Source organism: Aethina tumida, chromosome 8, assembly GCF_024364675.1.
Source record: "Aethina tumida isolate Nest 87 chromosome 8, icAetTumi1.1, whole genome shotgun sequence".
Lineage (NCBI taxonomy): Eukaryota > Metazoa > Arthropoda > Insecta > Coleoptera > Nitidulidae > Aethina > Aethina tumida.
Genome location: NC_065442.1, coordinates 6,386,704 through 6,408,766, shown reverse-complemented (window position 1 = coordinate 6,408,766; position 22,063 = coordinate 6,386,704). Strand labels below are relative to the sequence as shown.

Here is a 22,063-nt window from a genome sequence, read left to right as displayed (position 1 = left end):
AGCACCTCGATGTAATCATGAGAGGTGGCACGACCAGGAGTGAACTCAAGCTCTCCTGGGCTAGCAACACTCATCCTACCCCAAAAATTCGCCAATGTACGGCCGGATTGGTTGTTACTAATAATATTATCTTCAGCGTTACGAGTACCATTTCGACGCCACAGTTGAATTCTTCCGGTTTGAGAAGACTTGAATCATTTTTCATCGGTAAATATAGTTGTACTGAAATCGAAATTTAAATACTCTCTAGCAAATGCTAGACGAACACCTTTTTGGTTATCCGTGAGAGCCACCTTTTTTGCTGGCCGCCTGTTATGGAGACCCTTTCTGTGTAACGTCCTCCTAATTGTTTGTGTGGACACACCAAACTGACCAGCCAAAGTCGAGGTGTGCTCAAACCCATTTAGATCGAAGGTCTATATGACCTCTTGGATTTGAGCATCTTCCAACACTCTTTTTCGGCCAGTTCTTGGAAGTGCGCTTGTCCGGTTTTCTTCATTAAAATTTCGTACCCACCGACAAACAGTCAGTTTCTAAGGAACCGTGAAAATTTTGTTGCCATTTTGAATGCGGTGTTGCCTTTTCTTACATATTTTGTTTATCTGTCACTTTTTTAGGGCGGGAAACCTTTCATTTAAAATTTTCAATTTCAAATGTGTATAGGTTAGGTTTTTCCAAAGGTATATAAAAACAAAACAATTAAATATTTCACATCAACTTTATTATATATCAATGGTAAAAACAAAAAACATTAAAATATACATACTATATAACCCGAATTAAATCAGAACAAATGTTTTCTAATCTTAATATAAGCTTTTAATTTTGAAATTTTAGAAATAGTATTTCGATGCATCTTATACAACAAAGAATTCTTCTCAGCATTATTATTACTAATTGTAGTTTTAACACAGACGGAAGATACAGATTTACCATATGAATTATTTGAAAGAATAGGGCAAAAACTAGAACTAGGAATTTTGGATACTTGAACATTATTAATACTAATAAAAGTAGAAAGAACTGTAGAAAATGTGTAGTGGAACAGGAAAAAGACAATTAAATTACATATAGTGGTATATAAAAAGATTCTTACCAGAAATATACTTTCTCAAAATACTAACATTCATCGACCACGCTCTCTTCTCTAACCTAAAAACTACTGAATTTTCGCCATTCTAAAATCTAGTAAATTACTAAAATCACTAAATATTCCCTATACATCTCAGAAATTTTTGGGGAATTTCCATTACCAATTTTTAAAATTAAACATTAAAAATCCCTACAACCCCAAACATAAAGGTCGTGCCTTTTCGACGATTCTGAACGTCTATCATCGGCTGTTGCCCCTCCGTCCCTATTCGCTTGCCCCCCCCTGTATTCTTTTGCGTTGTCAACTTCAGAAAATTAAATTAACTAAAACTCTACAAGTCTTTGTAGTGAGCTATGAATTGCTTTTGTTGTCGATACAAGTTTGTTTCTACGTTACTTTGGAAACATGTTTGTACGTTGCCACATTCAACTGTTGAGATTGTTTAGATCGTTAATCAAATGAACAATTTAATTTAGTTGTTCGAACAACATCGAATAGAACAGTCGCACATAGTCCAGATCCTCTGAGATAATTCAAGTCCATTCTTAATCTTCATAGGTTATAGGTCCAAACCCCGATTAAGAACGGAACTGTTGTAATAACCACGAACAGGTACGAACCTGGCCGGATACGGAAATTCTATAAGGTATGAACAGATCTATTTAATAACATTGATAAGGTTCCTGCTTGGCAGGGTTAGATTGTGGTATTCTGAGCTTGTGAGACATGCGGTTAACTAACCTGGTTATGGTTGAATCGCCTCTGAGCTGCTGGCTTTTTTTTTTTTTTTTTTTTTTTGTTTTGGGACGAGAGAATGGAAAATCTTGCTAGACGCCTCCTGAAACTGGGTCGGCGGAGGCAAGTGTCCGATTCACACGGACTAAAAACCACTCTCCGGGCACCGATCCGAAGATCATAACCATGCGGAATGAGCGAACCGAAGTCGCGGTGAACAAAGGGGGGTATACTTCGGTACTGTTAGCGGACTGACCGCTAATTTGGGGAAGATGTCGCAATGGACGCTTAGAAGTCGGGATCGATAGCCAAAAGGCATGGCCTTTTGTACCTATCGGTTCCTCGGGGGAGTATGTCGCGCAGACTGGAGATCTCCGGGTTGGGGTGTTCGGGAAGCGAATTCCGGAGATTTACGGCGTATCTATGTCTGATTTCCGTAAAGGTTGGAATATTATATTCGAGGCGGACTTGTGCGTTTCGAATATAGTAAGGAATGCCCAGGGCAGATCTCACCAAGCGCATGTAAGTTCCTTGCAAGGAACGAACATGGCACGGCTTAATCGTGCCCCAGATCGGCAAAGCATATGTAAATATGCTGTGCACCACCGCGTTGAAGACGCGAAGTTTGGTGCTTTGGGAGACTTTCTTCGCATGAAAGAAAGGTTTGAGAGATACAAACGCTGCCAAGGCTTTTTCCCTGGACAGCTTCTTTTGGGGGAGGAACGACAGCTTTCTATCCAGGATTACTCCCAGATATTTAGCCGACGGACTCCATTCTATTTGATGGTCATAGATATGGAGTTTGGGGGGTTTTCTGAGACGATTCGAAAAGAAAACGGCCTCAGATTTCGCGGGGTTAATGTTCAATCTCCACTGAGTGTACCAGGAGAGAAGTTCAGGGAGAAAGTTCCTTATCTGCACCGCAGACGAACGAATCGTTTTGTTGGAACTGATGAGGGCAACGTCGTCAGCGTATAGTGCCTTTACGACGCTAGGGCGGGTGGGCATGTCACAACAATATAGATTGAATAAGACGGGAGAGAGACGGGAACCCTGCGGGACGCCAGCCGTGATGGGTTTGGGGGTGGAGAGTTCCTTACCGATCCGCGTTCGAAACGAACGACCGGACAGGAAAGAACGGATCGTACCTACCAGATATGGAGGAAATTCCATGTCAGTAAGTTTATGGATCAGGCCATCGTGCCAGACACGGTCGAAGGCTTGTTGGACGTCAAGGAGGAGCATGGATACATGTTTACCTTGGTTGCGAAAGCCGGCGATGGTCTCGGTCACCCGCAGAAGCTGGTGACCGGTGCCGTGTGCAAGCCTGAATCCGAACTGATCGTTCGGGATCAGGTTGCGTGCAGCCACATGATCGTCGATCCGAGAGCGTATGACGCTCTCGGCGACTTTGCTCAGGGTGGAGAGGAGACTGATGGGTCGGTAGCTGGAAGTAAGGTTGGCAGGTTTGCCAGCCTTGGGGATGGAGATCACGGTGGCTTGTTTCCAAGCCGCCGGGAAGTGTTGGAGGCGGAGGATGGCGTTGACTATGTTAGTCAACATCGTGATGTGGAGGGGTGGGAGGAGTTTCAGGGCATGATTCGGTATCGAATCAGGTCCTGGACTCTTGCGGTTTTTTAGGAGACGAACGAAATCGGAGATTTCGTTCGGGGAAGTGTGACGGATGTTCGGATTGGGTACGGGATGGACCATGGCATCGATGGCCTCGGAGATGTCGCGGTGTTTCCCCACGAATTGGGGGTCACTGGGATTGGGGGAGCACTGGGCTTCCAGAGACTCAGCGAATGCTTCAGCTTTGTCGGCGTCAAGGGTGAGTTGGGTTCCGTTATGTGAAATGGGAGGGTATCTCGTGCGGGCACCACGAATGGACTTCACGACTTTCCACACTCGTCTAGGGTTAGTTTCGGCCTCGGCTACGAAATCGTGAAACGAAGCGCTTCTGATTTCACGCAGCCGAGCTTGAAGTTGGCGGTTTAAGGCGTTATATTCCGCTTTAAGTTCTGGGTCCCTGGAACGCTGCCATCGTTTACGAAAACGATTTTTCCTTTTGACAAGGATCACAGCGTCCAGTGGAAGTCTGGACAGGGCACGGCGGGCGGGTACGAGTGTGGTCGCGCGGTCGATTGCTGCAATGATGTCGCCGGCAAGTTTGGAAACTTCTGCATCAATGTCAGCGGGGGTGTTCAGAACGTTGCATCGAACGTCTGACTTCTCCAGAAGAAACTGGTAGTGAAGCCAGTTTGTTTTCTTCCGGAGGGGGTCGGATTGGTCAAAATCGGACCGGGTTTCCATCATGACCGGATTGTGGTCAGAGGAGAGGGCAGCATGGTTGACGATGTCAACCGTGAAGGGGATGTTTTTGCATAGAAAGACAGTTAGGATGTCTGGTGTTAGATCCTCACTGTCCGGAAAATGGTTGGGAGTTTCGGTTGTTTCGATGACGAAACCGTGAGCAAGGGCAGATCTGAGAAGCGATCGCCCGTTGGTGTTGGTGGAGGAACAGTTCCACGCTGTGTGTTTGGAGTTGAGATCACCTGCCACTATCGTCGGAGAATCGGACTGAAACAGGGAGGGCAAGTTAAGTTCGGAAACACTCTTACTTGGGGGAACGTATGCCGAAATAATTCGGACACGACCGTATTCTGAGCCAAGATCGATACCTATCGACTCGCCCAGAAAAGTAGAAGTATCGATTCTATTGTGCCGAATAGAATCTCGGATTAGAATGGCGACTCCACCGCCCGCCTGAACGACACGGTCGTTCCGGAGGACTTGGAAGTTGGGGATGTAGAAGTTGGTGTTGGGTCTCAGGAAGGTTTCCTGGATGCACGCAACATCTACATCGTGATACTGTATGAACCCGATCAGTTCAAGAGAGTGTTTTTTAACACTTCTAGCGTTCCAAGAGAGAATCTTTAGTGACTTGGACATTACGAGTCACTTGGGCGGTGGGGGGGGGGGCGGCAAACGGCTGAAGTGCCGTTGCCAGTTGCGCCAGTAGTGGCTGAACGACCAGCACGAAGTGCTGGATCGAATCAAGGGACATATTGTTGGGGGTGAGTGGAGTGGTCGGGGGAGCGGGGGCGGCCGGTGGAGCCGGCACGACCTGAGGAGCAGGATGCGGAGTGGCGGTGGCCGCCTGGGCGTACGAAACTCCAGGTGTCACCGGTTTGGCTGCTCGGGGGGTTGGGGTGGCCTTTTTGGGGGCCGGGGAGTTCTTGGGTTTGGGTGCCTTCGGGCACCCGCGGTATGTGGCACGGTGTTCGCCGCCACAGTTAGCACATCGTGGCTTGGCGCCGTCCACAGATTTCTTGCGGCATTCCGCAGAAATGTGTCCGTGTGCGCAGAAGCTGCACACGAAGTCGGCGAAACAGTAGTTGTTTGTATGGCCGAACTTTAAGCATCGGCCACACTGTGGAACGACGGTGGACTTTCTCTTCGCTTCCACCGTTACGGAGAGGCCCGCAACGACGTGGACGTCGAAGATCAATTTGGCCACCTCGGTACGGTGCAGGTGCACCGACATTAGTGGCCAGATGTTTTCGCCACGGCGCATTCGATGCACCTTGACGACAGGGAGGCCCATATTGACCAGTTCGGATCGAACCTGGTCCTCAGACACGGCCTGATTAACGCCGCGAATGATAGCAACGAGTTGCTTATCTTCGGGCAATTGGTGGGTGTTGTAAGGGATGCTTCTTTTTTCGAGAAGTTTGGTAATGGCTCGGTGGTCCTGCACTCGTTCGGGGATGATCCGAACGCCCAGGGAGGTGTTCTTAGCTTGCCGGTAGCGGATGTCACCACCGGCGAGCTTCTTTTGGAGTGCGGGCCACACAGAGTGGTCGCGCACGTGGATAGGGACCGTCTTCTCAACGGGAGCCCCGTTCCGAGAGTTGTTGCTCTCGGAATCAGAGGATTCCGTCGAAGAGGCGGAGGATGCATGATTTTTGCGCTTACGCGCGGGAACGGGGGCGGGAGGGGCACGGGAGGCCGCAGGAGTAACGGGAACATCCACCGACATCTCGGAATCAGAGTCGGACCATGACAGTGGCTTGAGGACTTTCGCCTTCTTAGCCACCGGTTTGTCGTTCCTTGGAGGAACGGCTGGTTTCGATGGGTTGGCAGGTGCGCCGGGTTTGGGGGATGTGAGGGGTTGGTTGCTCGTGGATGGAGCGACGGGCTTAACAGAAACAGCTGGAATGTTGATTTTGGGGTTGGGGGGTGGTTGGTTGCCCTTGGGGGCGGTGGCGAGCTTGGGGGTGGCAGCGGGCTTGGCAACTACAGCCGGAGTGATGTTTTTCGGGTTCGGGGGCGGTTGGTTGCCCTTGGGGGCGGTGGCGGGCATGGGGATGGCAGCGGGCTTGGGTGCCACAGCTGGAGTGCTGTTTTTGGGATTGGGGGGCGGTTGGGTGCCCATGGGGGCGGTGGCGGGCATGGGGGCGGCAGCTGGGGGGTGGGCAGCCGCCAGGGTACCAGCAGATGGTTGGCCGGCGATGGAATCCTTCACCGAACGAAGTTCGGCGAATAGCGCCTGGATTTGTGCATTTTGGGCCACTATTTTGGCCTCAAGGGCCGCAATAGTGTCCCTTTGGGCACCTATAATTTCCTTTTTCTTGGGCATGTTGCCCAAGAACCAGGAGATTGGTTGGAGTTGCTGAAAGACTGCCCGTAAACAAGTTGTTTACGAACAGACGAAATAATAAATTGGATGACTAATCGATGATTAGTCATCCACTAATAAAAGTAAACAATGCCAAATTAGCCTAAAAGGCAGTAACCATGCAGAGAGTAACGGTAATGTTCCGAAAAAGCAAAGAAACTCGGCGTAAACAAGTTGTTTACGCCGGTGAATACCCTGATTACGGAAATCAGAGGTCGGGTGAATACCCTAGTTATGAATGTTTACAGAAATAAACAAGCAAGAATGATTAAATATGTGTAAAATGAAAAAATACTTGATGTAAACAAGTTGTTTACACCGGTAAATACCCTTTGTGACTGGAAGGTCACCGGGTAATACCCTGAGTTTGAAATTAAAAATAATCCAGAAAAAACGGGAAAAACGTGCAAAATTAAAAATAAAATTGTACAGAGGGGTAGATAAGGGTGAAAACAATAGGGTGAAACGAAAATATAATGATTTGGATCAATATGTCCGCTGAAATCACTTTCTAAACAGGAGCAGCACGGAGGTGTTGTCGGCGTGGGGTCCGGTCGGAAAGTGCTGCTGGCTTTTTTTTTTTTTTTTTTTTTTTGTTTTGGGACGAGAGAATGGAAAATCTTGCTAGACGCCTCCTGAAACTGGGTCGGCGGAGGCAAGTGTCCGATTCACACGGACTAAAAACCACTCTCCGGGCACCGATCCGAAGATCATAACCATGCGGAATGAGCGAACCGAAGTCGCGGTGAACAAAGGGGGGTATACTTCGGTACTGTTAGCGGACTGACCGCTAATTTGGGGAAGATGTCGCAATGGACGCTTAGAAATCGGGATCGATAGCCAAAAGGCATGGCCTTTTGTACCTATCGGTTCCTCGGGGGAGTATGTCGCGCAGACTGGAGATCTCCGGGTTGGGGTGTTCGGGAAGCGAATTCCGGAGATTTACGGCGTATCTATGTCTGATTTCCGTAAAGGTTGGAATATTATATTCGAGGCGGACTTGTGCGTTTCGAATATAGTAAGGAATGCCCAGGGCAGATCTCACCAAGCGCATGTAAGTTCCTTGCAAGGAACGAACATGGCACGGCTTAATCGTGCCCCAGATCGGCAAAGCATATGTAAATATGCTGTGCACCACCGCGTTGAAGACGCGAAGTTTGGTGCTTTGGGAGACTTTCTTCGCATGAAAGAAAGGTTTGAGAGATACAAACGCTGCCAAGGCTTTTTCCCTGGACAGCTTCTTTTGGGGGAGGAACGACAGCTTTCTATCCAGGATTACTCCCAGATATTTAGCCGACGGACTCCATTCTATTTGATGGTCATAGATATGGAGTTTGGGGGGTTTTCTGAGACGATTCGAAAAGAAAACGGCCTCAGATTTCGCGGGGTTAATGTTCAATCTCCACTGAGTGTACCAGGAGAGAAGTTCAGGGAGAAAGTTCCTTATCTGCACCGCAGACGAACGAATCGTTTTGTTGGAACTGATGAGGGCAACGTCGTCAGCGTATAGTGCCTTTACGACGCTAGGGCGGGTGGGCATGTCACAACAATATAGATTGAATAAGACGGGAGAGAGACGGGAACCCTGCGGGACGCCAGCCGTGATGGGTTTGGGGGTGGAGAGTTCCTTACCGATCCGCGTTCGAAACGAACGACCGGACAGGAAAGAACGGATCGTACCTACCAGATATGGAGGAAATTCCATGTCAGTAAGTTTATGGATCAGGCCATCGTGCCAGACACGGTCGAAGGCTTGTTGGACGTCAAGGAGGAGCATGGATACATGTTTACCTTGGTTGCGAAAGCCGGCGATGGTCTCGGTCACCCGCAGAAGCTGGTGACCGGTGCCGTGTGCAAGCCTGAATCCGAACTGATCGTTCGGGATCAGGTTGCGTGCAGCCACATGATCGTCGATCCGAGAGCGTATGACGCTCTCGGCGACTTTGCTCAGGGTGGAGAGGAGACTGATGGGTCGGTAGCTGGAAGTAAGGGTGGCAGGTTTGCCAGCCTTGGGGATGGAGATCACGGTGGCTTGTTTCCAAGCCGCCGGGAAGTGTTGGAGGCGGAGGATGGCGTTGACTATGTTAGTCAACATCGTGATGTGGAGGTGTGGGAGGAGTTTCAGGGCATGATTCGGTATCGAATCAGGTCCTGGACTCTTGCGGTTTTTTAGGAGACGAACGAAATCGGAGATTTCGTTCGGGGAAGTGTGACGGATGTTCGGATTGGGTACGGGATGGACCATGGCATCGATGGCCTCGGAGATGTCGCGGTGTTTCCCCACGAATTGGGGGTCACTGGGATTGGGGGAGCACTGGGCTTCCAGAGACTCAGCGAATGCTTCAGCTTTGTCGGCGTCAAGGGTGAGTTGGGTTCCGTTATGTGAAATGGGAGGGTATCTCGTGCGGGCACCACGAATGGACTTCACGACTTTCCACACTCGTCTAGGGTTAGTTTCGGCCTCGGCTACGAAATCGTGAAACGAAGCGCTTCTGATTTCACGCAGCCGAGCTTGAAGTTGGCGGTTTAAGGCGTTATATTCCGCTTTAAGTTCTGGGTCCCTGGAACGCTGCCATCGTTTACGAAAACGATTTTTCCTTTTGACAAGGATCACAGCGTCCAGTGGAAGTCTGGACCGGGCACGGCGGGCGGGTACGAGTGTGGTCGCGCGGTCGATTGCTGCAATGATGTCGCCGGCAAGTTTGGAAACTTCTGCATCAATGTCAGCGGGGGTGTTCAGAACGTTGCATCGAACGTCTGACTTCTCCAGAAGAAACTGGTAGTGAAGCCAGTTTGTTTTCTTCCGGAGGGGGTCGGATTGGTCAAAATCGGACCGGGTTTCCATCATGACCGGATTGTGGTCAGAGGAGAGGGCAGCATGGTTGACGATGTCAACCGTGAAGGGGATGTTTTTGCAAAGAAAGACAGTTAGGATGTCTGGTGTTAGATCCTCACTGTCCGGAAAATGGTTGGGAGTTTCGGTTGTTTCGATGACGAAACCGTGAGCAAGGGCAGATCTGAGAAGCGATCGCCCGTTGGTGTTGGTGGAGGAACAGTTCCACGCTGTGTGTTTGGAGTTGAGATCACCTGCCACTATCGTCGGAAAATCGGACTGAAACAGGGAGGGCAAGTTAAGTTCGGAAACACTCTTACTTGGGGGAACGTATGCCGAAATAATTCGGACACGACCGTATTCTGAGCCAAGATCGATACCTATCGACTCGCCCAGAAAAGTAGAAGTATCGATTCTATTGTGCCGAATAGAATCTCGGATTAGAATGGCGACTCCACCGCCCGCCTGAACGACACGGTCGTTCCGGAGGACTTGGAAGTTGGGGATGTAGAAGTTGGTGTTGGGTCTCAGGAAGGTTTCCTGGATGCACGCAACATCTACATCGTGATACTGTATGAACCCGATCAGTTCAAGAGAGTGTTTTTTAACGCTTCTAGCGTTCCAAGAGAGAATCTTTAGTGACTTGGACATTACGAGTCACTTGGGCGGTGGGGGGGGGCGGCAAACGGCTGAAGTGCCGTTGCCAGTTGCGCCAGTAGTGGCTGAACGACCAGCACGAAGTGCTGGATCGAATCAAGGGACACATTGTTGGGGGTGAGTGGAGTGGTCGGGGGAGCGGGGGCGGCCGGTGGAGCCGGCACGACCTGAGGAGCAGGATGCGGAGTGGCGGTGGCCGCCTGGGCGTACGAAACTCCAGGTGTCACCGGTTTGGCTGCTCGGGGGGTTGGGGTGGCCTTTTTGGGGGCCGGGGAGTTCTTGGGTTTGGGTGCCTTCGGGCACCCGCGGTATGTGGCACGGTGTTCGCCGCCACAGTTAGCACATCGTGGCTTGGCGCCGTCCACAGATTTCTTGCGGCATTCCGCAGAAATGTGTCCGTGTGCGCAGAAGCTGCACACGAAGTCGGCGAAACAGTAGTTGTTTGTATGGCCGAACTTTAAGCATCGGCCACACTGTGGAACGACGGTGGACTTTCTCTTCGCTTCCACCGTTACGGAGAGGCCCGCAACGACGTGGACGTCGAAGATCAATTTGGCCACCTCGGTACGGTGCAGGTGCACCGACATTAGTGGCCAGATGCTTTCGCCACGGCGCATTCGATGCACCTTGACGACAGGGAGGCCCATATTGACCAGTTCGGATCGAACCTGGTCCTCAGACACGGCCTGATTAACGCCGCGAATGATAGCAACGAGTTGCTTATCTTCGGGCAATTGGTGGGTGTTGTAAGGGATGCTTCTTTTTTCGAGAAGTTTGGTAATGGCTCGGTGGTCCTGCACTCGTTCGGGGATGATCCGAACGCCCAGGGAGGTGTTCTTAGCTTGCCGGTAGCGGATGTCACCACCGGCGAGCTTCTTTTGGAGTGCGGGCCACACAGAGTGGTCGCGCACGTGGATAGGGACCGTCTTCTCAACGGGAGCCCCGTTCCGAGAGTTGTTGCTCTCGGAATCAGAGGATTCCGTCGAAGAGGCGGAGGATGCATGATTTTTGCGCTTACGCGCGGGAACGGGGGCGGGAGGGGCACGGGAGGCCGCAGGAGTAACGGGAACATCCACCGACATCTCGGAATCAGAGTCGGACCATGACAGTGGCTTGAGGACTTTCGCCTTCTTAGCCACCGGTTTGTCGTTCTTTGGAGGAACGGCTGGTTTCGATGGGTTGGCAGGTGCGCCGGGTTTGGGGGATGTGAGGGGTTGGTTGCTCGTGGATGGAGCGACGGGCTTAACAGAATCAGCTGGAATGTTGATTTTGGGATTGGGGGGTGGTTGGTTGCCCTTGGGGGCGGTGGCGAGCTTGGGGGTGGCAGCGGGCTTGGCAACTACAGCCGGAGTGATGTTTTTCGGGTTCGGGGGCGGTTGGTTGCCCTTGGGGGCGGTGGCGGGCATGGGGATGGCAGCGGGCTTGGGTGCCACAGCTGGAGTCCTGTTTTTGGGATTGGGGGGCGGTTGGGTGCCCATGGGGGCGGTGGCGGGCATGGGGGCGGCAGCTGGGGGGTGGGCAGCCGCCAGGGTACCAGCAGATGGTTGGCCGGCGATGGAATCCTTCACCGAACGAAGTTCGGCGAATAGCGCCTGGATTTGTGCATTTTGGGCCACTATTTTGGCCTCAAGGGCCGCAATAGTGTCCCTTTGGGCACCTATAATTTCCTTTTTCTTGGGCATGTTGCCCAAGAACCAGGAGATTGGTTGGAGTTGCTGAAAGACTGCCCGTAAACAAGTTGTTTACGAACAGACGAAATAATAAATTGGATGACTAATCGATGATTAGTCATCCACTAATAAAAGTAAATAATGCCAAATTAGCCTAAAAGGCAGTAACCATGCAGAGAGTAACGGTAATGTTCCGAAAAAGCAAAGAAACTCGGCGTAAACAAGTTGTTTACGCCGGTGAATACCCTGATTACGGAAATCAGAGGTCGGGTGAATACCCTAGTTATGAATGTTTACAGAAATAAACAAGCAAAAAAATGATTAAATATGTGTAAAATGAAAAAATACTTGATGTAACAAGTTGTTTACACCGGTAAATACCCTTTGTGACTGGAAGGTCACCGGGTAATACCCTGAGTTTGAAATTAAATATAATCCAGAAAAAACGGGAAAAACGTGCAAAATTAAAAATAAAATTGTACAGAGGGGTAGATAAGGGTGAAAACAATAGGGTGAAACGAAAATATAATGATTTGGATCAATATGTCCGCTGAAATCACTTTCTAAACAGGAGCAGCACGGAGGTGTTGTCGGCGTGGGGTCCGGTCGGAAAGTGCTGCTGGCTAGAATATGGTATCTTTTTATAGCACTTGAGAGATGTTGACTGTATTTTGAATGAGACACCAGGCATGATAGAGACCGTAGAAGACTGCAAATATGCCGCGTAGTGGGAGACTTTTACTATCTCTGTCATAAATTATGTCTCTCTAAAAATTCAGTGGGAACAAACGTTTTTCGATTGATATATGTCACTCCCCATTATTAATTTTATATTTGTATATTTTTTTTAATTATAATTTTAAGATGAAAAAAAAAAAAAAAAAAAAAAAAATAGATTCGTTAATAATTTTTTCTCATAATATAAATATACATATTATTTATTTTACATATTATTTATTTTTATAAAATTAGAGAGAATCTGTAATCTAGAAGAAAAGTCAACACCAAAATTTCCGAGATTAGCAGGGAATATTTAGTGTATTTAGTTAGAGAAAATAATTTACTAAATTTCAGAATGTTGAGTCATGGGCGCTGTAACTTTTTTAGATTTTAGGTTATAGAAGACGGTCAGATGATGCTTTTGCTTTAAGTAAATATATTTCTGGTAAATAAATTCATTCATTGAATTTGAAGTGAAAATTCATTTGTATTAATTCAATTCATGGTTCTTGCTTAGTTATTACTTTTGTCAAAATTCAGAATGTTTTACTTTTACAGCAGTTATATTAGTTATAATAATTATATTACACTTTTGGTATAGATGTGTGTAGAAGTGATGTATCTTGAATATATAATATCTATGCAAAATATTTAATTTTAAACCTAACCTATACTCATTTAATATAAATTTTAAATAGAAAGTGACAAATGGACAAAAAGATATCTGTGTAGTTTTAGTTAATTTAATTTTCTGAAGTTGACAACGCAAAAGAATAAATAAGGTTGGTAACAATGTCCAACGAATTTAACCACTTAGCAATTCGTGCGCCAACTTCCCAGTGACATAAAGTATATTTTAGTTTTTGTTCGTATTGATTAATACTAAGTAAACGATTTATAAAATCAGTGTAGTATTTATTACGGAGTAAATTGTCGTAACACACAACAATCCCGACAAATTGGTGACCCCATCCAACACGCAAATTATCAAGAAGCGTACATTGGTACAAACACGTGGACCAGGGAGAACGAACAAAGGGATACCCCAGCTACCACAACGGGAGCACGAGTTGAACGAGTCAGCATTAAAACTTCACCTTTTTGGAAGAAAGATCCAAGAATATGGTTCTTGCAAATCGAGTCACAATTCGCATTGGCTGGAATATCAACAGATTCAACTAAATATCATCACGTATTGAGCGCCATAGATACAGACATATTGCAACAAATCACTGACGAAGTTATCAACCCACCACCTAGTGAGAAATATACAAATATAAAAGAAAAACTAATTTTTGTTTTTAGCGAATCTCAAGAAAAGAAAAAAAAGTTATTGTCCGATATCGAGTTAGGGGAAAGAAAACCATCCGAACTTTTAACACAAATGAAAAGTTTAGCCGGAACGGCTGTACCTCACGACCTCATCAAAACGCTGTGGTTCCAAAGATTACCCATTCATGTGCAATCAATACTAACGAAAAGTGACGATACTATGGAAAAATTATCCATAATGGCTGATAAAATTGCAGATATTGAAAGACCTAGTACATATGCTATAAAAAAGCAAACAGGCACAACAAACAGCACCACTGAAGAAATCCTTCAAAACCTTATAAAAGAAGTACGGGAAATAAAAATACAACTGGACAATAGACCACGTTCACGTTCTAGAAGTAGAAAAAGGGATAGTAAATTATGCTGGTACCATGAAAAATATCAAGATAAAGCAAAACGTTGCGTTGCACCATGCAATTATAAAAATCCAGACACGGAAAACTAAAGTCCACGTCCGTTAACGCGACAGACGGCGTGGCGAATATTAGTCGCAGACTTGTAGTATTAGATCCCACAACCAAACAAAAGTTTTTAATAGATTCTGGTTCAGATATATCTATTCTACCTAAGAGTCACTGTCGCACGCCACCAACAACGTTAGTTTTGTATGCCGCAAATGGTACTACGATAAAAACTTATGGTTATAAAAGACTTACAGTGAGTCTAGGCTTACGCAGAGATTTTGATTGGAATTTCTGCATAGCAGATGTCGATAAACCAATTTTAGGATCAGACTTCCTACACAGTTATGACTTATTAGTCGATATCCGTAGAAGCCAATTAATTGACCGCACAACAAAACTATCCAGTAAAGGAAAACAAATCAATATTAACCAAGTTTCAATATTCACATTGCATCCCAAGTTTTGTGATATAATTAAGGAGTACCCCGAAATCACAAACCCAAACAGATGCAAAAACAGTAAAGCAAACCGAACACAACACAAAATCGAGACCGTTGGTACACCACTCAAAGCAAAATGCAGACGATTAGCACCAGATCGATTAAAAACAGTATTGAAGAACATAAAACACACCTACATACACTCTTTAAAAGATTAACAGAATACGGATTACAGATAAATCCGGCAAAATGCTGCTTTGGAGAAGAAAAAGTGCAATTTCTTGGCTATGAAATAAGTAAACAAGGAACCTCTCCATTACCAGAGAATGTAGCGATAATCAGAAATTTCAAGAAACCAAGCACAAAAAATGAATTGCGTAGATTTCTTGGCGTCATAAATTTCTACAGGAGATTTATGCCAAATACAGCAAAAACACAAGCAATCTTAAATGATTACCTGAAAAACAGTCCTAAAAACGACAAAACAAAGGTAAATTGGACAGATGAAACAGTTGAAGCATTTGAGAAAGTTAAACAAGAACTAACCAATGCTATGCAGTTAGTACATCCAAAGACTAACGCTGCAGTTTCCTTAACTACTGACGCATCTGACTGTGCCATAGGAGCCGTAATTGAACAATATGATGAAGGCGTTTAGAAACCATTAAGTTTCTTTTCTCGCAAACTTTCAACTGCTGAAGCCATATATAGTACGTACGATCGTGAACTGCTAGCTATTTTCGCTACAATTAAACAATTTCGTCAAATGCTTGAAGGCCGAAATTTCACGATATGCACAGATCATAAACCTTTAACATATGCTTTTCAACAAAAAATGGATAAAGCATCACCTAGACAGGCACGTCAACTTGATTTTATAGGACAATTCAGCACAGAAATAATACACATAAAAGGAAAATCAAACATTGTTGCTGATACGTTAAGCAGAATTAATTCGATAGAATTAACAAATACTGTACAATTAGAGGAATTCAGTCATCACCAAACTCTAGATCAAGAATTACAAAGACTTCTAGAATCAGATTCAACAGGACTTAAACTGAAAAAAATAGTATATCCAAACTCTATAGAAGTTTACTGTGATATTTCAGAAGAAAATAAAATCAGGCCATTTGTACCACAAAGTTTTAGAAAGAAAGTTTTTGAAAAACTTCATAAACTATCTCATCCAGGGATACGAGCAACAATAAAGTTGATTACAGATCGTTATATCTGGCCCAAAATGATAGAAGTAGAAAATGAGATATTAAATCATGGACAAAAGCATGTATCCAGTGTCAGAAATCTAAAATACACAGACACACAATTACACCTTTCACCAAAATTGAACTACCTAAAGAACGTTTTCAAGAAATTAATATTGATATCATTGGACCTTTACCATCATCAAACAGTTACAGTTATTGTCTCACATACATAGACAGATATACTTGTTGGACCGAGGCAATTCCCATGGTTGATATGACTGCAGAAACTGTAGCTGAAAATTTTATGCAGGCTGGATCAGCAGATTTGGTTGCCCTTCAAAGATCATAACAGATCAAGGTAGGCAATTTGAAAGTCAGCTATTTCAAGCCTTATCTTGTCTAATTGGATCGAAAAGAGTCAGATATCATCCACAAACAAACGGTAAGATAGAACGATGGCATAGAACGCTAAAAAATTCTATTAAGTGCCACAATACTCAAAAATGGACAGAAGTTTTGCCCACCATTTTATTAGGTTTGAGAGCCCTAATACAAAAGGACCACCAAATATCACCAGCAGAACTAGTTTATGGATCAGCAATAACGCCACCAGGAGAATTTTTAAATCCAACATCTACCACAGCAGATCCTGAAACCTTTGTCACAAAGCTTAAAGAAAAATGAGTATGTTAAGTCAAAATTTTTGTTCCACAAGATTTAGAAAATTGTACACACGTCTTTGTTAGAAGAGATACTGTTCGGAAGCCATTAGAACAACTTTTTGATGGACCATTCCAAGTATTAAAAAGACTAGAGAAATACTATACAGTGGATATTAAATCGAAGAAGTGTAATATCTCAAAAGATCGACTAAAACCCGCCTATTTACTTAAAGAGGACATCATATCCACGGAACATAACTATGCTGCAAACCAAATAAACACCAATGACCCACATAAATCTACGAGAAAAGTGAAATTTAGATTATGAAGAAGAAATATTTCAACATTTCATATTTTGGTGTATTTAAATATTTAAATGTTTTTTATTTCATTTCATGGCTCCGCCACTAGAGGGCGAGTAATGTAGAGTTTTAGTTAATTTAATTTTCTGAAGTTGACAACGCAAAAGAATAAATAAGGTTGGTTACAATGCCCAACGAATTTAACCACTTAGCAATTCGCGCGCCATCTTCCCAGTGACATAAAGTATATTTTAGTTTTTGTTCGTATTAATCACGAAGTATAGATGTAAGGAGTCCGAACGGTATAGGCTTTTCCGCAGTATTCGTGGTATACAAAATTAAACCCAGATCATAGTTCTCTTTTCTGCCACTGGCTGCGCAAATGTTCAGGACGTACCGATGTTTTATCATTGTCACACGTAAATACGCGCTGGCTCGCAAATGTTGAAATTATTAAAATTATAAAACTAAGTATAAAATATTAATTTAATTCTTTAAAAATAGTCTCAATAAAAAAATGGGAAGGTGTTGTGCTGTTCATGGTTGCCTCAGTGGCCGAAAGGCAAGTGGAAATGTAGGGAAAGTGGGTTTATTCAAAGTGCCGAAAGTGAGTAACCTAAAAATAATATTAAAAATCAGTGTTGTTAATAAATATTTTATTTATAAATTTGCGCTATATTAAAATATAATTTGAAAAATATTATTATTTTATGTATCTTATGTAATTAATAAGTAATTATTTTTTTTATAGGATTGTTAGAGCATTTGTCAACATTGGCAACGTCTAATGCGTAACCCCCTCCTTTTTACTTACTTTTAAGTTAGCTCGAGAGCAACACACAACGTTCAGATGCTTCGAGCAAAATAAACAGAAAAATCACAAACTTGGCAGTTTTATTAGTCCAGCACATACAAGGATGATGAAATGCGTAAGAAATGGAACTTTGCTGTTAATCAAGATTTAAAAACTACTAGTTACGTATGCGAATTACATTTTAATCCTGAAGATGTGATTAAAAGTAATCAGGAGATTTTAGCGGATGGTAGTATATACGTGTATGAATATGAGAAAGTTCATCTACGAAAAAAAACTGTACCAAAGTGTAATAGAGCTAATAACGATAAAGAAAATAATGAGAGCTTGCTATCAGATGATGTTTCTCTAAATACTTCTGATATAATTATCGAGGATATAGTTAGTGACTGTAGCTTACATGCTATTGAGACAAGTATTGTTAATGAACCCCTAAACGAAGTAATTGGGCCTGAGACAACGAATGAGCCTGAGACAATCAATGAGCCTGAGAAGTTTTCTTTTCATTTCATAAAGAAAACTCTGGAAGCTCAACCACTACGCAAAAATTGGAGTTGGACAATAATTAAAAATGCGAATATTTCTTTATCATATATAAATTCGAAATTGGAACTAGTTTGTCATGCAAAAATTGATATAAACTTAAAAGTTACAGTAAGAAGCTGAAATAGAATTAATGACTTGAATAGCACTATGAAATTATTACTGTTATAGATTACCAATGCAAAAACAAATATTCCGATTGATATGGGTGTGAATATTTGTTCAATGGATTGTGTTTCACAATTAATGAGCGGTTTGGAAAGAACCTTTTTTTGTAGTGGATCTGGCTATGATGAGAAAAAGTAAATATAAACACAGACACATTAATTAATCAATAATAAATAATACAATCACTCTCTGACAAATAAGATCTCAAATACTAAGTTAAAAATTGCATTGGTCCTTTGTTTTTTATTTTTGTAGTGCTCACAAGTTTGTGCTGGTATATTATTTTTACACGTAGAGACAAAAAATAAACTATAATTTTAATTCTTAAAAAACCTGTTGATAACATTAATTTATTTTTTTAATTCAAAATTTCCTGAAACTTACATTTTATTTCACATTTATCGAAATAATATTTTCAGAGCTGTCAGTATCAACAAGATTACCCGCGTAAAGATTTAAACGAGTACTTCTTCGAAACTGGCGCGCTCTACCGGCAAAAGATTCTTTTTGTCCCCTAAAATGCTACCATTTATTTAACATTACGTTCGGACTCCTTATATCTATACTTCGTGGTATTAATTAATACTAGTAAACGATTTATAAAATCAGTGTAGTATTTATTACGGAGTAAATTGTCGTAACACACAACAATCCCGACTTCTGTAATCTAATAGAATTGGCAACACTGCGTTGAATATGGCAACATGACCGCATCCCGAAATCGTGCCTAGTTATGTTTCTTATTTATAACATTGGGTTGGTACTACTTAGGTTTTCCATGAATTTTAACAAGTTAGTTATTGTAAAATGTTTTGCAAGGTTAAAATAACCATTAAAATATACTATGTAAAATATTAGAAATATAATGGATTTAATTTATTACTGTTGTTTCTGCTAACATATTTGTTCCAGTTAACTTTATGTTTTAGGTGGCGTTGAAAACTAAATTGACATACATTTAGGTTATGTGTGAAGCAGTCCGCTCCATCTACAATTAAATCTGAAAGGTATGCGTATTTACTATGTCACTTGAGTAACTTAAATGTAGATTCTGTAGATTACTGCAGATGAGTTATTCAATATAATATTGAATTTTCAAGCAATAATTCCCATTAAATATCTGTATTTGCTTGGGTTTGTAGTTGTTGCGTCAACAAACTCAAACAAATATAGATATTCAAACAATGGTTACAAAAGTCCTTAAATTTCCATTAATTTTATCTGTGTTTACTTGATTTTTCCTTTGTAATTTTCTTCCATTCATGTGTTTTTAATCAGTAAGCAATAGATGTTCCAATATGTTCCAATATGCAACCCTGAAAATAGAACAATCATAGTCATTCTTTTCTAGTTTCATTGTTTATTCTTTAATTTACGTTGTCCTGTGTTGTGTGATGTGGAAACGTTGTTAGTATGTTTTGTAGTAGTTTTCGATCATTGGACATATTTAAATAAATTTTTTACTAAATTCATTCAATTCCACAAAAGATGCACAGCACTGTCAGCTGTATGGCTACAGACACATACTGCTATAAGCATGTCGGTGACGCGAATGCACGAGATGTCACCCATCCAAAAAGTGTCATAGTACACTGCACGTGTGCCAGTAGTGAGGATGTCGGTGACGCGAACCCATAAGATTTTCTTTTATCAAAAAGCTTACGCAAGTTTTTCGTTCAAAAATACATAGTCTAAGAGCCCGTGGGCGGATAACTGTATGTATTTGACCAGACCTGAGTTTTTGTGCATTGAGGCCTCTATACCTACCCTACATGAGATGGGCACTCACTAAGCCCAAAGTGGCGGACGCAAGTAGTGCGCATGTGACACAGGTATCCTTTTTTCGCTTATTTCAAATCCATTTGACCACGTCTGCCACTTGGAAATTTAAAAATATGATATTATTACTATCAGAAAATACCAATGGCAGACGACCATCACGTGTTTAACATAGTGGCAGACAATTTTGAAAATTCCAAAAAATAAAAATTTTGAATGAAAATGACCATGTCTGCCATTGACATATTTTATTCCTAATAGTATTAAAAACTTATATTTATCACGGCAGACGTCTACATGGCGTACAAACATCAGCAGAAAAAAAAATTCAGCAATCACCCGGCCTGATAGTATGCATAAATGTTTTTTCTTACTACCTCGGTCGAAAATACGTATTTTGCTCCCCGGTTCCACGATAGAAAATAGTACTTTTCTGACATGGAACCGGGGAGCAAAATACGTACTTTCGACCGAGGTAGTAAGAAAAATAGTATACACTACACGGGAAGAAAGTTTGAGAGCGCTGCTCTCGGCTACGCCTCGGGCCAGATGACACGCAGGGCAGGAATCTCAAACTTTCTTCCCTTGTAGTGTAAAATACTATTGTTTTATATTGACATAATCAATTTTATCCCTATGATAACAGAAATTAATATTTTTTTGTAATCTATATACGATATTTTATAAGCTAGATGAGAAAAAAGTAGATTTTTAACGCTAAAATCATAAATATTAAGTTATACTGCTGCTAACAAAAAATATTTTCTTCAAAAATACATTAAATATATTATTTGTTAGGAAAGGCAACTTTTAATTTTCAGTTTTCACACTTTTGTCGACAGTATCTACAGCATCTATAGCTTCCAAAGTATAGAGTTAAATAAGTATCAACATTCATTCTCTGTAACTCGCCACCTATTTACGAGGTTTTATTCTTAAGGTCTAGTTTTCTAGGTACCTCTTGATAGACATTAGTTTGTTGGTCTAGTAACCGAGCTTACCAGCCAAATCAACAACGAACCAAAAATTGTCCAGTGCCTTACAAACTCTTTCCTATTCCAATTTTAAATAAGCAATTATAATGCTTAAGCCCGGGAAGTGCCTTGATTAGCACGTTTAATATCTTCTTTTGAAATGATATTTCTAATAGTGTGGTACCTGATGTCTATGTGCTTTGTTCTTTGGTGAAACACGGGATTTTCAGCCAATACTTTCGCACCAAAATTATCATTGTTAATTATAATTTCTTGTAATTCGTTTAAACCAATTTCTTTTATAAAATTTGGTATGCTGACATATTCAGCCTCAGTTGAGGATAAAGCTATGACTATGGACCTTTCTTTCTGAGATTTCCAGCTAACTGCCGCATTAGAGAGGGTAAAAACATATCCGGTATATGACATCCTGTCAATTAAACACCGTCCCCAATCTGCATCTACATATCCAATTATACCTTTATCGCACGTAGAGTACCGGAGTTCACAATCCTTGGTTCTTTGAAGTTAACGTTAAACTCCCCTTGCGGCACCCAAATGAATATTTGTATGACAATCATTAAACTGTGCTAAAACAGTGGTTACATGGGCTATATCTGGTCTAGTACCAATCGTCGCATACATAAGTACTCCTACCAATTCCCTGTATTGGCGTCCCTCCTGGCGATCACTACCATTTTTGATCAGCCTTATTTCTGGTTGTACCGGTATGTGAATAGGTTACGCATCCTTTATTCCAAATTTTTTAAGTTACAAATACATAAGGTTTTTTTTTATTGGAACAAAGAGTTGGAAATCTACAAGACGTAGTGCCGGACTTTACCGACTAAAAACCCCTCTCCGGGCACCGATCCGAAGATCATGGCCTAAGAGTAGTTAACCATAAAGGTTTAGGAAAATAGAAAGAAGGGAAAAATAAAGAGGTTCGTAGCAATCGCTACATAGTAAAAAAAGATGTCCCAAAGAGACGCAGAGGTCTAGACAGCCAAGAGACAAGGTCTCTTGTATCTGTCGGATTCACAGG

General features: G+C 42.8%; 1 long non-coding RNA gene across 1 annotated transcript in view; it reads left to right on the top strand.

Annotated features, from left to right (window-relative positions):
* The first annotated feature begins 1,596 nt into the window (after positions 1–1,596).
* LOC126266372 (uncharacterized) overlaps positions 1,597–22,063 on the top strand; it is a 41,939-nt gene continuing 21,472 nt past the window's right edge. Inside the window, exons 1-2 of the long non-coding RNA XR_007548777.1 lie at positions 1,597–1,739; positions 19,195–19,272. This is a non-coding gene — a long non-coding RNA (uncharacterized LOC126266372). The remainder of the gene's footprint in view (positions 1,740–19,194; positions 19,273–22,063) is intronic.